Here is a 16,606-nt window from a genome sequence, read left to right on the forward strand (position 1 = left end):
CCCTGCTGAATTATCTTTTACTTTGCTGGTGGGGATGCTGAGCCCTGCCAGCCAAGTAAATAGACTACTGCTGCTCCCCGCTCCTTGTTTCCAGCTCTGGGCAGCAGGCTGGGACTTCTTGAGCATGTGAGAGAAGTTCCAGCATACTGCTCAGAGCAAGACGTTGGGAGTGGTGGCAGTCCATTTATAGGCTGCCAGCAAAGGTATGCCTAGCGTGCCCGCATGAAGGGAGGGAGGAGAGAGAGGCAAGTGTTGCTCTCCCCCCCCCCCCCCCCCCCCGGCCACTCCTGGCCCTTCCGACTGCAGAGCTGGCTACGTCCGGAGAAAGAGCCTGTTGTTAAAAATTTACCAGCACACCCCTGAGTGGAAGTGAGCCTTTCTAGCCCCGTAAGTAAACAAGGAAGCCAATTTGGTTAATGTGTTTCCCAGCCTGACATCCTCACTGCCTTCAGCCCAAACAAAACAAACAAACTTTTGAGCTGCTGCATCCAGGTTGTTCTTGATTGTTGATCGTAACAAGGCTAAAGCTGTTTCTGTTAATAGGCACGGTATTGCAGCTGGTAGAAAAAGCGATTATAAACTCTGAAGTTTGTGCTTATATATCCTGTTTCTGTTTCTTGAGAGTTTATCTGAGTTTATCTTAACTGTTGTTGTACTCTGCCTTGGGAAGCTGATGTTATAAAGATGATAGAATACTGTATATTGAAATTAAATGGAAGTAGAATTAAACTCACCTTTCATTGGGGCACATGGAATCACATTTTAAGGTCATCTCATTTGTAGGAATTAGCATTTTAGATACACAACTGGATTATTCTGTTTTTAGGCATGTTTCAGGGACAAGTGGTTTTATAGGTCAAAATAAAAATAAATATTTTTTTAATGCAGATCTCTTTTGTTTAAACATAATTAAATGGGCTATAAGCCCCTAATGGTGTATTAGGTTCTGCCCAGTGTAATATTTTTGGTACAGTAAAGTTCTGAGTGTGATTTTGCACAAAGATGTACGTGTTTTGCAGTTGAGCAACCACTTTATTCTTTGACATATGATATGTATCTAATATCTAAATTTAACAAAAGGTATTAATTGTGACTTTTATTTTTATTTATTTTTTTTCTGTGTGTTATCAGACAATTATGGATTTAAGCTCCACCTCTGGCCCCACCCCTAACTCCACCCCCTTTAGCCTCCCCAAACAGTTGGGCCACCGACCGCCTATGGTGGATACCAACATTTCAATCCTTTGTTGTGAAAGAAAAGCAGTTGCATGAGTCATGTCTAGCAAAGCATTTATGAACTCTAATTGCTGTGTCAGGTTTAAATGAGATTTGGGATAATTTATGATGAACCCAAGCAACTGCAACATTCAAATGTTTACTTGCACTAATCTCTCTGCTTTTTCTTCAGAAGTGTGCTTTGCCTCCTAATTGTACAAATAGGGAAACCCATGAACCTCCAGTTTGTGTAAATATCTTGCTACAAGCTCAAGGCCTTTTGTGAAGGCATTCTATTCTATTCAAGGTATTTATATCTCGCTAATATCAATACTGAATCTAAGTGGGTTACATAAATTCAAGAACATACCTGTAAAATCAAGAAAGTTCTACAGAATTATTCATTCAAGTACTTATTGAAAAGATAAGTTTTCAATCCTTCACAGAACTGCAGATAATGGAAAACTGTCCTAATGTGTACTGGTAAGGAATTCCACAATTTACTAGCTTGGAAAATAAAAGATCCATCATGAAATTTCTGTTACTGGACTTTTTTAACAGATGAAAATCCCAACTGTAAAGCTGAATGAAAATGGGAGTTCACTCTGAAAACTGGGTAAGCTATCAACTGTGGGAGAAGAGAGGAACAATTCCCCTGTAATATGTTACATACAGTGCAAGCCATCTTAAAAGAAAGATATCTGCGTAAATTGGTAGACCACGTAAGCTTCTTAACAAAGGTGTCATGTGATCATAATAAGAGCAGCCATAGATCATTTTGGCTGCAGTATTTTATAATAATTGCAGCCTTTTACTTAATCTTAAACTTAATCCTACATATAAAGCACTACAATAGTCCAACTGAGATAGCACAATAGCTTGAACCAGCATGCGAAAGTGTTCAGTAAAAAAAAAAAAAAAAAAAAGAGATCTTATTGCTCTCAACTTTTTACTGAAATATCTGTGGAATCATTGTCAATTGAGTATCCAAAATAATACCTATTACCCTAGAGGATTTTCAAACCATAACTGTTCTCCTGAATCAATAGGGGGAAAGGCGGGGGGGGGGGGGGGGGGGGGGTCCACTTCCTTCCACAAAAACGCAAGCACACCAAACAAGAGGTGGAAGAAAACCAAGTCCAAGTGACCAGCCAAATAAAACACAGGAGTTAGAGCTCCAAACAAGGTTTTATTAGGACCCTACACGGTCCGTGTTTCGGCAAGAATGCCTTCTTCAGGGGTCGATAAATCTTCTGCTGAATATCAGACCAAACCTTGATGTGTTAGGCATTCATTTTCACTATTTCAGGGCCCTTTTACTAAGGCGCGCCAAAAAATGGCCTGCGCTGGTGTAGATGTGTGTTTTGGACGCGCGCAGGTCCATTTTTTAGCATGCCTGCAAAAAAGGCCTTTTTTGGAGGGGGGTGTGAAAATGGACGTATGGCAAAATTAAAACCAGCGTGCGTCCATTTTCGTCCTGAGACCTTACCGCCACCCATTCACTTAGCAATAAGGTCTCACGCATTAACCAGGCAGTAATCGCCAGTGAGCGTACACTGCCGATTACTGCCAGGTAAGCACCAAGTGGTAGAAAATTTCTACCGTGTGTTTTGGACTCATGTCAAAAATGGAATTACCTCCCAGGGCACAAGGTAGCCGGATAACAGTTCCAATTTGACTCGCATTGGATGCGCATAGGCGCTTACGCACCTTAGTAAAAGGACCCCTCGGTGTTTTCCCTAGTTATGATCAGGGCTGCCAAGAGGGGGGGACGGGGGGATAAAATTCCCTGGGCCCGGGCCTCTGGGGGGGGCCCGGCGCCGCCACCGCAGTCCGGCCCGTCTGCCATCCGTCTCTCCCTGGCATTGAATTTAAGCGCCTCACCTTCGAAAGTGCAGCAAGCAGCGGCAGACCACTCCTTCCTTCTGTGTCCCGCCCTCGCCTGACGTAACTTCCGCGAGGGCGGGACACAGAAGGAAGGAGTGGTCTGCCGCTGCTTGCTGCACTTTCGAAGGTGAGGCACTTAAGGTCAGTGCAGAGGGCCTGGGGGTGGAGAGAGGGCCCTGTGGCGGGTGGAGGGGGGCCCAGCGACCTCGGGTGGGGGGGGGGGACCCGGGGGCGGCCTTGTTCCGGGCCTGGCCCAGTCTCTCGGCGGCCCTGGTTATGATGCGAAGAAAAAGAATATTTTACTAACCAGTAGGCTAAAATCAGTGTCCTAGATGGAAATGGTTAATATATTGCATTCAAAAAACAAAATCTCCTCTCAGCTGGCAGAAATGTAAATGTAAATCTGAAGTGTAAAGCAAATCTTCAGAACTCTATGGCCTCAGTTTTCATTCGGAGCACTAGAACCACACTCCGTACGGGGAAAAAAAAAATTTATGAATAGGTCCAGGCTGCATTAAAGAGTGGGTCCCATCTGTCCACTAGTACAACTCAATTTGATCTCATTCGTTTCTCTTTTGTCTCTTTCACTTTAGAGCAGATTTTTGAAGAAAAAAAAAATCTCAGCCATTTGGGCAAATGCTTTAATGTTCTAAATTACTATAAAGAAACCAAGGGCAGATCAAGCAAACAATATCATGGCAATCTTTGTTCAGGTATAATTTCATCAGGACCTTTAGAACTGAGCGGAACAGAAGCCAAAGACTTTTCAGATAGTTATTTAGAGAGGTTAAAATATCTATACAGATTGCATCTGAGCTGTATCAATGGGAACATAAGGGCTTCTTTCTAGCTTTTCACTGTCTCCTTTGACACGACAATGGTAAGAGGTTATGGATTTAGAAAGGGGCTATTTTGTTTTTATTTTAATTTAAACAGGGCACAGAGACCCCCGATCTATAGAATTTGATTAAAATTTAGCAATGATGCAAATATGCTTTATCTTGTCTGTCTGCAATTAGATATCGACATGGATACAGAGACAAATGAATAGATTAGAAACAGACAGGCTGGAAAAAAAAAAAGGAACAGACCGGGATTTTTTTTTTTGTCTTTAGTGTAGTTTGTAATTTTTTCTCATCTGGTATATGTTCCTTTACTCAGATGCAAACTACAATGACTTTAGATTCCAAGTAGCCAAGCAAATGGCAAGAATGCAAGAGCCTATCCAGAAAGAAACCTCCCATACACCTCAGGAGCAAGCGGACCAGTGTTTTGATTATGTCTAATTATGCTCTGCTTAAAGAGCCATGCAATAAAATTTAGCATGCATGATAAGATTATCTTGTTCAAATTTAACCTAGTGAGCTATACAAGAAGGCCTTACTGTGCACATTAACCCTCTCATTTTATAACAGGTGCTTAAATTCACATTTATTTATTTTTTGTTACATTTGTACCCCATGCTTTCCCACTCATGGCAGGCTCAATGCGGCTTACATGGGGCAATGGAGGGTTAAGTGACTTGCCCAGAGTCACAAGGAGCTGCCTGTGCCTGAAGTGGGAATCGAACTCAGTTCCTCAGGACCAAAGTCCACCACCCTAACCACTAGGCCACTCCATGCATATTTATAAAATATTGCTATCCACATGGTTGTCTAATTACTCATATAAATGGCAGCCACACACTTAACTGTGATTATATTATTACATGCTCAATTGGCATAGTGTGTATTTCTTAGAGGGGCATTCACAAGTGAGGAGCGGGTGGGCCATCGGCAACGTGGGCAACTTACTGAACACTGTAAGTTGCTCACATAAATGTTACAGCTAGGGAATAACATTTACGTGAGCCATAGACCTGTCATAAATGTTTGTACCTATATTTAGGCACACTGATTCTGGGTTATGATAATTGTTCTATAAGGACACATGTCTACCTGTGTTATTATCAGGCTCATTTTCGAAAGAGAAGGACGCCCATCTTTCGACACAAATCGGAAGATGGGTGTCCTTCTCACAGGGTCGTCCAAATCGGCATAATCAAAAGCTGATTTTGGGCGATCAAAGTTCACTGAGGCGTGTCGGAGGCATAACATAGGCGGGACTTGGGGGTGCCTAACACATGAACGTCCTCGACCCATAATGGAAAAGAAAAGGGTGTCCCTGACGAGCACTTGGACAACTTTACCTGGTCCTGGCTTTTTTACGTGCAAGGCACAAAAAGGTGCCCGAACTGACCAGATGACCACCGGAGAGAATCGTGGATGACTTCCCCTTACTCCCCCAGTGGTCACTAACCCCCTCCCACCCTAAAAAAACATTTTTAAAAATATTTTTTGCAGCCTCTATGCCAGCCTCAAATGTCATACTCAGGTCCACCACAGCAGTATGCAGGTCCCTGGAGCAGTTTTAATGGGTGCAGTGCACTTCAGGCAGGCGGACCCAGGCCCATCCCCCCCCCACCTGTTACACTTGTGGTGGTAAATGTGAGCCCTCCAAAACCCACCACAAATCCACTGTACCCACATCTAGGTGCCCCCCTTCACCCGTAACGGCTATGGTAGTAGTGTACAGTTGTGGGTAGTGGGTTTTGGGGGGATTTGGGGGGCTCAGCTCACAAGGTAAGGGAGCTATGTACCTGGGAGCAATTTATGAAGTCCACTGCAGTGCCACCTAGGGTGCCCGGTTGGTGTCCTGGCATGTCAGGGAGACCAGTGCACTACGAATGCCGGCTCATCCCACGACCAAAGGGCTTGCATTTGGTCGTTTCTGAGATGGACGTCCTTGGTTTCCAGACCCACACTGATCCATTTTTCAGCGCACCTATAAAAAATGCCTTTTTTTAAATTTTGGCTGAAAACAGACATGCGGCAAAATGAAAATTGACATGCATCCATGTTGGGTCTCAGACCTTACCACCACCCACTGACTTAGCGGTAAGGTCTCATGCGTTAACTGGGCGGTAATGGTCTATGTGTGTACAATGCCTTTCACTGCCCGGTTAGCGCCGTGCACTGGAAAATAAAAATTATTTTTCAGCGCACATAGTGGATGCATGTAAAAAATGAAATTACCACTCTTGCCATGCGGTAGCTGGGCGGTAATTCCAAATTGATGCATGTTGGGTGTGCGTAGGTGCATGCACGGCTTACGAAAAGGATCCCTTATTTTGCTCTTTCTCTATTTGCCTATCTAATGCTGCATCAAAGTGCTAGAAGGCTGAGGCAGGAGATTTTGGAATAGAGAGGTGGTTAACACCTACAGCTTCCAACAATTTCCCATAGAAAGCCATGAGGAATTTTTGTAAGGCATGAATCTTTGAAAACACTGACTTGATGTTTATGATTTCAATCTCATCTCAGATATTCAAATTTCCTTTCTACCCCTTTTTTGAGAATGATTTTGCCTAAGGACAAATGGATGAACAGACAAGCAGACATTGACCCTTTTTAATAGAATTCTTTCAAACATTCCATATGTTGGAAATCCTAAAAAGCAGAATATTTACTATAGAACTGCTAACAACAGAGATACTCAGGCTACCATTGTTTATAAGAAATAAGATCAAAATGATTAAATCCAGCAAACCCAGAATAATGACTAACCAATATGCTCCACAGGAAAAATTTGAAAGTGAATAGTTTAAAAGCCAAGGGAATGTTGCACATTGCTTAAGCTGACTGGATATCACAGACTCATTAGCCTCAATCAAAGCACTTTTAGATCTCACTACCCACAGATTTCCATGGTGTATGCATCATTTTAAAACAATTAAAACAGCTGGTTGGAGACTTGAACAACAGCAGTGGGCAACTCAACTGCAAGATCATTATTTAATTTGGATTATAAGATAAATAGAACATGCATTTTGATTCATGTAATTAGATTGGCTGGAACACAGTGTATTAGCCCTAGAGATGGGTGAGCCAATTTGGATTAGACTTTGGCTACTTCTGAGTCAACAGCGAAAGGGAGATGCTTAACCAGGTTTATATTATCTGATGTACAACTGCCTGTGGAATGAAGTGGCTCAGAATATCTGATTTCCATATGCCCCATCCTAAAACGATTCAAAATGCATCTAAAAAAATCAAAAACCAGAACAATAATATAAAATCAGAACAAATCCCCACCAGGAGAAGAAAACTTATTGATCTAATATGCTAATAAAGAATTATTTCTTGGGCTAAATCCACATTATGAAATATATATAAGTGAAGAAACATCAAACAAAAGCTAAAGGTCATTATTAGCCATCAGATAATATTTTGCTGATACCACATTAAGCTCATATCATCATTTGTCATTTAAGATTGTTTTTTTTTAATTCATAACATTATTACACTATGGGGACAATTCTACAACTGGGCACTTTCATTTAGGTACTCCAAGGATACGTGGTGGAACCTATTCTATAACAACATTTGGGTGCCCAGATTCTGTCACAGAATACTTGTGTAAATCAGGATCAGCACATCTTATGGGCTATAGACCTGGTATAACAGCTGGTGCCTAAGGGGCCCTTGTACCAAGGCGCGCTGAAAAATGGCCTGCACTCGTGTAGGCAAGTGTCTTTGACGCGTGCAGGTCTATTTTTCAGCGCACCTGCAAAAAAAAGGCCTTATTTTTGTGACCAAAAATGGACATGCGGCAAAATTAAAACCAGCGCACGTCCATTTTTGGCATGAGACCTTACTGCCACCCACTGGCTTAGTGGTAAGGTCTCACGCGTTAACCGGGCGTTAATCGCCAGCATGTGTACACTGCCGATTACCGCTGGGTAAGCGCCATATAGTAGAAAATTTCTACCGCGTGTTTTGGATGCGTGTCAAAGGGCAGTAGTTCCAATTTTACACGCATCGTACGCATGTAAGTGCCTATGCACCTTAGTAAAAGGGCCCCTAAATGTGCCAGAGACACATGTAAGTTACAGTGTGAAAGTGGGAGCCCTGCCCATGTCCCTCCTATGTATACACCTCCTTGCATTATGTACTATGCCATTTACATGAGCCACTGCAGAATATGGCTAGGCACCCTGCTGGCATTTTCATGGATAAGTGCACACTTAAGCGTGTCAATTGTTTGTAAATTGTAATTCTCTGGAAATTGTCTGAACTCCTTGATTCTAATCTGCGTAGAACTTGGTGGTTATTGCAGACTATAAGAATAAACTATAAACTGTTTTTTTCATCAATATAGCTACAAATAGAATGAAATTTGCAGAGTGACAGAAAACAAGATTTAAGGACTGGGCAGAAAATTATAGATTAGAATCTAGTATAACACCTAGATATTTAAATTTATCAACTGACTGAATTGGAGCCCCAAAGAGTACAGTAGTGACTACCAGAATGGAAGTATGCCCGGTAATCCAACAAACTGTAGTCTTTTGAGGATTTAGAACCAACTGGTAAGTATGTAACCAATTTGATACTTTTGAAGAGGAGCAAGATCAGGGTGAGTATTAGAAGTATAGTGAACAAACTATCATCTACATAGAAGTACATACTGAGACCGAAAGATTGTATCAGAGAAGCCAGGGACTAAGAACAAGATTGAATAGGATTAGAGATGATGAACTCCACAAGGGAGGGAGTGATATTCTGATAACACACCTGCCCTGGCTACTTTAAATTTATAATTATAAAGGAATGAGGAGAACCACTTGTAGACTGTTCCAGTTACCCCAACAGAGGCCAGCCTGTTTAGTAGTAATTCATGGTTAATGACGTTGAAGGCAGCAGAGCGGTCTAACCCATATCAGTTTAATACAAATCTCACTAGCGATACTCATGGTCTTGGTACTGAAGCCTAACCTAAAACCAGATTGATGAGGGTGGAAAGCAAGAACTGAGACTAGGTGCGCTGAAGTTGGAAAAATACTTTTATTCAATGATTTTAGAAAGGAAGGGAAGGTTGGACATTGGCCTATAATTAGCCAGGATTGAAGGGTTCAAATTTTGCATTCTTGATAATGGGGTGAGTTATGGCCATCTTCAATGAATCTGACACCACCCCATCAGTTAGACTACGAGTAACCATTTGATGTACTCAGGGCAAGGGCAGAAGACCTAGGGTGGATAGTTTAATCCAATCAGATGGAACAGGGTCCAGTTTGCATGTTATAGTGTGTATTCTTGCTAAACATCAAGTGAGTGTTTCTGGAGATGAGAGATTAAAAGAGAACCACAATTAGGTGGGTGTTAGTGCCTCCAAAACCATATCAAGGACACTGTATCATGGTTGTTGAAGGCTGACTTAATGGCTGTAAAACAATGTTGCCCTGAAGGTTTTAAATAGGATTGGGCATGTATGAAATATAAAAGGGGGAGGGGCAGTGATAATTTTTAGTAAAAAAAATAAATTGTTGGATGATTTGCTCAAGAGACTATGGTTTTTGGAGATATCATGGTGTCGTTAGGAAGGGAGATAGATTTGTGCTTACTATATAGTCATAGTAACATAGTAGATGACGGCAGAAAAAGACCTGCACGGTCCACCCAGTCTGCCCAACAAGATAAACTCACGTGTCATTTTTTGTGTATACCTTACCTTGATTTGTACCTGTCTTTTTCAGGGCACAGACCGTATAAATCTGCCCAGCACTATCCCCACCTCCAACCACCAGCCCCGCCTCCCACCGCCTGGGATATATGAAAGTCTCTGTATAGATTGTTCTCCTTTTGTTGAGTTTTGTACTGAATTTACCTATTGCTATGGATAGTTTGTGTATTTTGGGAGATTTTAATATCCCTATGCATCCTCTTGATTCAAGCTTTATAAACAGGTTTTGTTTCAGGCTGTAGAAGCACTTTCCTTATTATTCAGTTCTCTACCCATCAAGCAGGGAATGTTTTGGATTGAAGCGGGAAGTGTGTCAGTCCCCCTCAGTAAGGGGACCTTTTACTAAGCCGCGGTAGGCTCTACATGAGTGCAGCACATGCCCATATGAGACTACTGCCAGGGCAGATTTGGCGCACGCCCATAACACCTCGATGAATTATTTATTTATTTCCTCCCACACGCGACATTTCCAGCGGTACTCGCAGTTGGCGCACGCTGACCGGTCATTGCATGTGTTGCGCGTGAGCCCTTACCGCTAGATCAATGGGTGGTGTTAAGGGCTCAGGAAGGTTTTAGGCGGGTGCTGGTTTCAGTTTTACCACATGCCCTTTTCCTGTCACATTTAAAAAAAAAACAAACCTTTTTTGCAGATGTGGTAAAAACTGGCCCAGCGCGTGCCTAATACATGTGCCCACACTGCTGCAGGCCACTTTTACCGTGGCTTAGTAAAAAGGACCCCAAAATTTGGTAGGATGGTCAGATCATGCTTTAATTACATTTTTACTAAGGTCTAGTAGTTCTAATGCTGTGTTGAGAAAGACTGGGAGACTTAGCCAGATTAGAGCTAACTTTGATTACAGGGCGTAAAAGAATGCCGTGGTAGAGCTACCATGGTGTGTGGCACATGCCAATCTGGCGCTACTGCCGGCCTATCGCAAGAGCCAGTGATAGTGCCACCCCCATCATGCGCTATTAGAAGCATGACAGAAAATCAATATTTCTTTTTAGCACCAGGGCTTACCCGGCGGTAATCGCTGTCCAGTTACCGTCGTGTGCTGCCTGGTTACCGCCGGGTTAGTGTGGAAGCCCTTACTTCTTTCTAAATAGGTAGCAGTAATTGCTCCCAACCCCCTCACAGAAATGGCCACGTGGCAAGTGTGCACTTATAGCAAAGCCATTTTTCTTTTTTTTTTTTTTTTTGCCTTTTACCGGCTGCAGTAAAAGTGGCCTTGGTGCGCGGCAAATCCAGGCACCGACTCTAATGCAGGGCCCCTTTTACCACAGCTTGGTAAAAAGGGGCCCTAAATGATGCAGTTGAAATATGGCATTCTTCTTTGAAAAATGCATTTGGTATTGTAGCGCCATTGAAGGATGTTGTTTTAAAGCACGGTTATTAAAAAAAAAAAAAAACGTCCATGGAGGACATCATTCATTTAAGGAAAGAACTGAGGAAGTGTGAGAGAGCATGGAGAAAATCTGATGACATAGATGCACAACAGTTATAAATTGAAGGTGCCGGAATATTTATACATTTGAGAAGGATGAGAAAAATAAATATTATAAAAAGAAGGTGCGATTGGCACTAAATAAACTGCTAGAATTGTTCAACATTGTAAAACGTTTGGTACAAGGTCAAGAGTCTAAGGGTAGACAAATAGGACCGGATACTGTAGACTCTGCTCATTTTCTGAGAGAGAAGATGGAACATTTAGACAGATTGCTTGATCAAGATACGAGGGTGAGGGTGATTTTAGGAAGAAGTGACTCTGAAAATGGCTGGTCACACTTCTGTCTGGTCACAGAGGAGGAACCAATAATTTGCTCTATTACACCAACATCATCTTTGCTGGATCCTTGTTCTTCTATTGTTGTGAGACACTTAGCAGAAGAAGTGACTCCAGCATTGACAGTAATTGTAAATAAATCCTTGGGTTTGGGAGAGGTAACTGGGAATTATAAAATAGCAACAGTGAAGCCACTGCTGACAGAGGATATGTTAGACTCTGGAATTTTAGGGAATTATTGACCTATTTCAGGGGTCCTTTTACTAAGCCGCGGTAAAAAGTGGCCTGCGGTAGTGTAGGCGTGGGTTTTGGGTGCGACAGAATTATTTTTCAGCACGCTTGTAAAGAAAAGGCCTCTTCCACCCCCCCCCCCCCAGAAAATAGATGTGCGGAAAAATCAAAATTGCTGCGCGTCCATTTTTGGTCTCAGACCTTACCACTAGCCACAGACCTAGCGGTAAAGAATTTCTGTGGTAATGACCTACATGTGTCAGATGCAACTTAGTGCGCGTCTGCTACGCGTGCCAGAAAAAAATATATTTTTCAGAAGCACGCAGCGGCTGCGCGCCAAAAATGAAATTACCGCAAGAGCCACGTGGTAGTCGGGCGGTAAGTCCATTTTGGCGTGCATTGGGCACACATAGACGCTTATGCGGCTTAGTAATAGGGGTCCTCAGTCAACACTAGTCAAGATAATTGAGAAAGTAGTATTGAAACTGTTGGTGGAATTTGTTGATCGATTAGCCATCAATATGGATTTTGAACTGCTCATGGGGTAGAAACATTGTTATTATCATCTATGGATTTTATTCGTAAAGGGTTGTATGAGAGACTGACTTTTTTTTCAAATCTCTGGACGTCTCTTCAGCATTCGAAACTGTAGATGTACATCTGTTGTTATGTAAGTTGCAGCAATGTGATGTGAATGGAGTGGTATGGAAATGCTATAGCAAGTGCAAAGTGGATTGTTAAAAGGAAGCAGTATACAATGCAAACTGGAGGAATAGTGTCTCCAGCTATTCCAGTAAAAAGGGAGTATGTATGTACATAAGTACATAAGTATTGCCATACTTGGAAAGACCAAAGGTCCATCAAGCCCAGCATCCTACTACTACTACTATTTAGCATTTCTATAGCATTTCCTGTTTCCAACAGTGGCCAATCCAGGTCACAAATACCTAGCAAGATCCCAAATAAGTACAAAACATTTTATACTGCTTATCCCAGAAATAGTGGATTTTCCCCAAGTCCATTTAATAATGGTCTATGGACTTTTCCTTTAGGAAGCCGTCCAAACCTTTTTTAAACTCCACTAAGCTAACCACCTTTACCACATTCTCTGGCAATGAATTCCAGAGTTTAATTACATGTTGAGTGAAGGAAAAATTTTCTTGGATTCATTTTAAATTTACTACATTGTAGCTTCATCGCATGCCCCCTAGTCCTAGTATTTTTGGAAAGCGTAGATGCTTCACATCTACCCATTTAACTCCACTCATTTTTATAGACCTCTATCATATCTCCCCTCAGCCACCTTTTCTCCAAGCTGAAGATCCCTAGCCGCTTTAGCCTTTCCTCATAGGGAAGTCATCCCATTCCCTTTATCATTTTCGTCGCCCTTCTCTACAACCTTTCTAATTCCACTATATCTTTTTGAGATGCGGCGACCAGAATTGAACACAATATTCGAGGTGGCAGGTCGCATCATGGAGCGATACAAAGGCATTATAACAGCCTCCTTTTTGTTTTCCATTCCTTTCCTAATAATACCTAACATTCTATTTGCTTTCTTAGCCGCAACAGCACACTGAGCAGAAGGTTTCAACATATCATCAACAACGACACCTAGATCCCTTTCTTGGTTAGTGACTCCTAACGTGGAACCTTGCATGATGTAGCTATAATTCGCGTTCCTCTTTCCCACATACATCACTTTGCACTTGCTCACATTAAACATCATCTGCCATTTAGAACGCCCAGGCTCCCAGTCTCATAAGGTCCTCTTGTAATTTTTCACAATCCTCCCACGATTTATGACTTTGAATAACTTTGTGTCATCAGCAAATTTAATTACCTCACTAGTTACTCCCATCTCTAGGCCATTTATAAATATGCTAACTACCTTTCTCCATTGGAGAATACTGACCATTTAACCATACTCTCTGTTGTCTATCTTTTAAACCAGTTTTTAATCCACAATAGAATACTACCTCCTATCCCATGACTCTCCAATTTCCTCTGTAGTCTTTCATGAGGTACTTTGTCAAATGTCTTCTGAAAATCCAGATAAACAATATCAACTGGCTCACCTTAGCCACATATTTGTTCACAACCCTTCAAAGTGTTTAATTTCCCCCTCTTGGACCTCTTTCTGACTCCAGATCACACGGGGGACTAAAGATACCTATTTCACATAACAGGTTCTGTGTGGTTTCTTCAACCTCCATTGTCACCCAATCACAAGGAGGTCTGCTCTGGGTTTGCATTAGGGGCTGTAATAGAATGTCTAATTCCCATAACTACTGCTTTCTGTCTTCCGGATCTAGGTATACTCTGGGCCATTTATGTTCCCAGATAATGCTTATTAAAATTCTGTCTAAGTTTCCTCCAGAAACTGAGTGTATGTGATCTGCCTTGTAAGCTAAATGTAAGGTAAAGAGAAGATAGAATAAAGAACAGAGATAGGTTTTAAATAGATAGATACATTTTAGTTTCTTACCCAAAGACAAGTCTTCAAGTTGGTACAAGTACAGGCATCAGACTTTAATCAGGTACATTCAGCAGACAGATTCTTGGTACAACCAGACAGAGCCCTGCCGTCTGAGAGAAGCGTTGGGGCGGAATACCAAAGCTATGGCAAATTGTCCCCTCTTTTATACACAAAGTCTCCATAGAAGTCAATGGTGGGAAACCTAGCTCTCATATTTCTGAGATGATACGTTCCCACGCGGGCTTATCAGTATGTTTTGGGGAACAAGTTCTTTTTTTCACATCTCATTTCTGAGACACCTGTTCCCTGTTGCAATAGTTTTCCACATACTTTTCACAACCATCGTAAGAACTCTGTATAACCTTTGTAGCCTTCTATACAAAACTAATAGACTCCATTTTGTTCATCTGATTTAAAGTGACAGTTGTACCAGTTTGTGTCAGAAACTCATGGTTCAGACCTGCTTTTTACAGATATTTGGCCTAGTCCGTACTTTAGTTATTTTAGGCTTCATAGCCTTGGCCCTCACTATTCCAGTGGTAGATCCAAAGCTAGGCCATATATTAACATTCCCCTCTTCACCCTATCCCATAGTGTGACACCAGGGTTAACATACCGTGGTACCATCCATTCCAGAAGGTATTCTATGAGGCCATAAAATTATCTGAGTCTTAAGGTCAACTGGCACAATGTGGTTCGTTTTCGGTGTGAATTATCATCTTGGCAGTACTTCTATTATGCCAATCCTACTAAAACTTATAGTTACTACAACAATATTTTCTTCAACCTTTAATATGCAGGTTCTATTTTATTCTTATCTATGTGATTGTAAATACATTGCTATAAATCAAAAATCTTTGGTTATATACTGATTGTATCTTAATTATTCATTGCATACTTTGCACAATTATCACTTATAAAGCTTTATATAGTTATATTATTTCCCTATGTGCTATTATCTAATTATAAAGTTGTAGACATCTCTCCACTGTTTCTAATAGGTTGCATAGGGATTGGTCCTTCTCAGAGGGAGATAGTCCAATTGTTAGCTCCTGTGATGTGGGAAGGAGATTCTCATACAGGGCATATTGTCCTGCTGTTGTTTTTTTCATTATGCGGTTTCAATTAGCGTTCTACTAACCTCTAGCACAAGGGATTATGCAACAGTGCCTACTAAAACAAAAAGTGCTACCACTATGAGTATAGTCGTGGCTGCTGAAATGATAAATGTCTTCCATGTACCAAAAGCTCTGTCCATCCAACCTGTCCAGATGTATCGAACACATAGGTTTTCTGCCAATTCTTGTGACAGTGAGGTTAAGCCTTCCAAGCTCTGGTAATTGATCCATCCGGAGCGTATTGTTGGGGATAAGGTGCAACACTGGGTACCTATCTTGTGGCACACCCCTCCATCGGCTGCTAGAAGTTGGGGGGGGGGGGGTCAGTACTCAAGAAAATAATCTAGGTGTCATTGTAGTTAGCATGTTGAAATCTTCTGCTCAGTGTGCGGCGTCAGAGAAAAAAGCAAACAAGATGCTAGGAATTATTAGGAAAGGGTAGGAATTATTAGGAAAGGGATGGCGAATAAGACCAAAAATAATAAATGCCTTTGTATCACTCAAGGGTGCAACCGCACCGTGAGTATTGCATTCAGTCCTGGTCACCGTATCTCAAAAAAAATATAGCAGAATTAGAAAAGGTTCAAAGAAGAATGACCAAAATGATAAAGGGAGTGGAACTCCTCTTGTATGAGGAAAGGCTAGAGGTTAGGGCTCTTCAGCTTAGAGATGGATAAGGGGAGATATGATTGAGGTCTACAAAATCCTAAGTGGTGTAGAACGAGTAGAAGTAAATCGATTTTTTTACTCGTTCCAAAAGTACAAAGACTAGGGTACACTCGAAAAAATTACATGGAAATACTTTTAAAACAAATAGGAGGAAATATTCTTTCTCTCAATGAATAGTTAAGCTCTGGAACTCTTTGCCAGAGGATGTAATAACAGTGGTTAGCATATCTGCATTTAAAAAGGTTTGGACAAGTTCCTGGAGGAAAAGTCTACAGTTTGCTATTGAGACAGACATGGGGAGGCAGCTGCTTGCCCCAGGATTGGTAGCATGGAATGTTGCTAATAATTGGGTTTCTGCTAGGTAATTGTGACCTGGCTTAGCCATTATTTCAAAAACAGGATACTAGGCTAGATGGACCATTGGTCTGACCCAGTATGACTACTCTTATGCTAAAAAAATAAAAAATAAAAATCTTCTAATAGAGAATTCAAGAAGAAATCTAGGGGCCCTTTTACTAAGCCACGGTAGGCTCTACACGCATGCAGTGCATGCCCAAATGAGACTCGCGCCAGGCCAGCACACCCTCCTGGAGGTAATTTCAGATTTGGCAGCGCCCATAATGCATGGATTAATTATTTATTTATTTCCTCCTATATGC

Source organism: Microcaecilia unicolor, chromosome 2 (genome assembly GCF_901765095.1).
Source record: "Microcaecilia unicolor chromosome 2, aMicUni1.1, whole genome shotgun sequence".
Classification (NCBI taxonomy): Eukaryota; Metazoa; Chordata; class Amphibia; order Gymnophiona; family Siphonopidae; genus Microcaecilia; species Microcaecilia unicolor.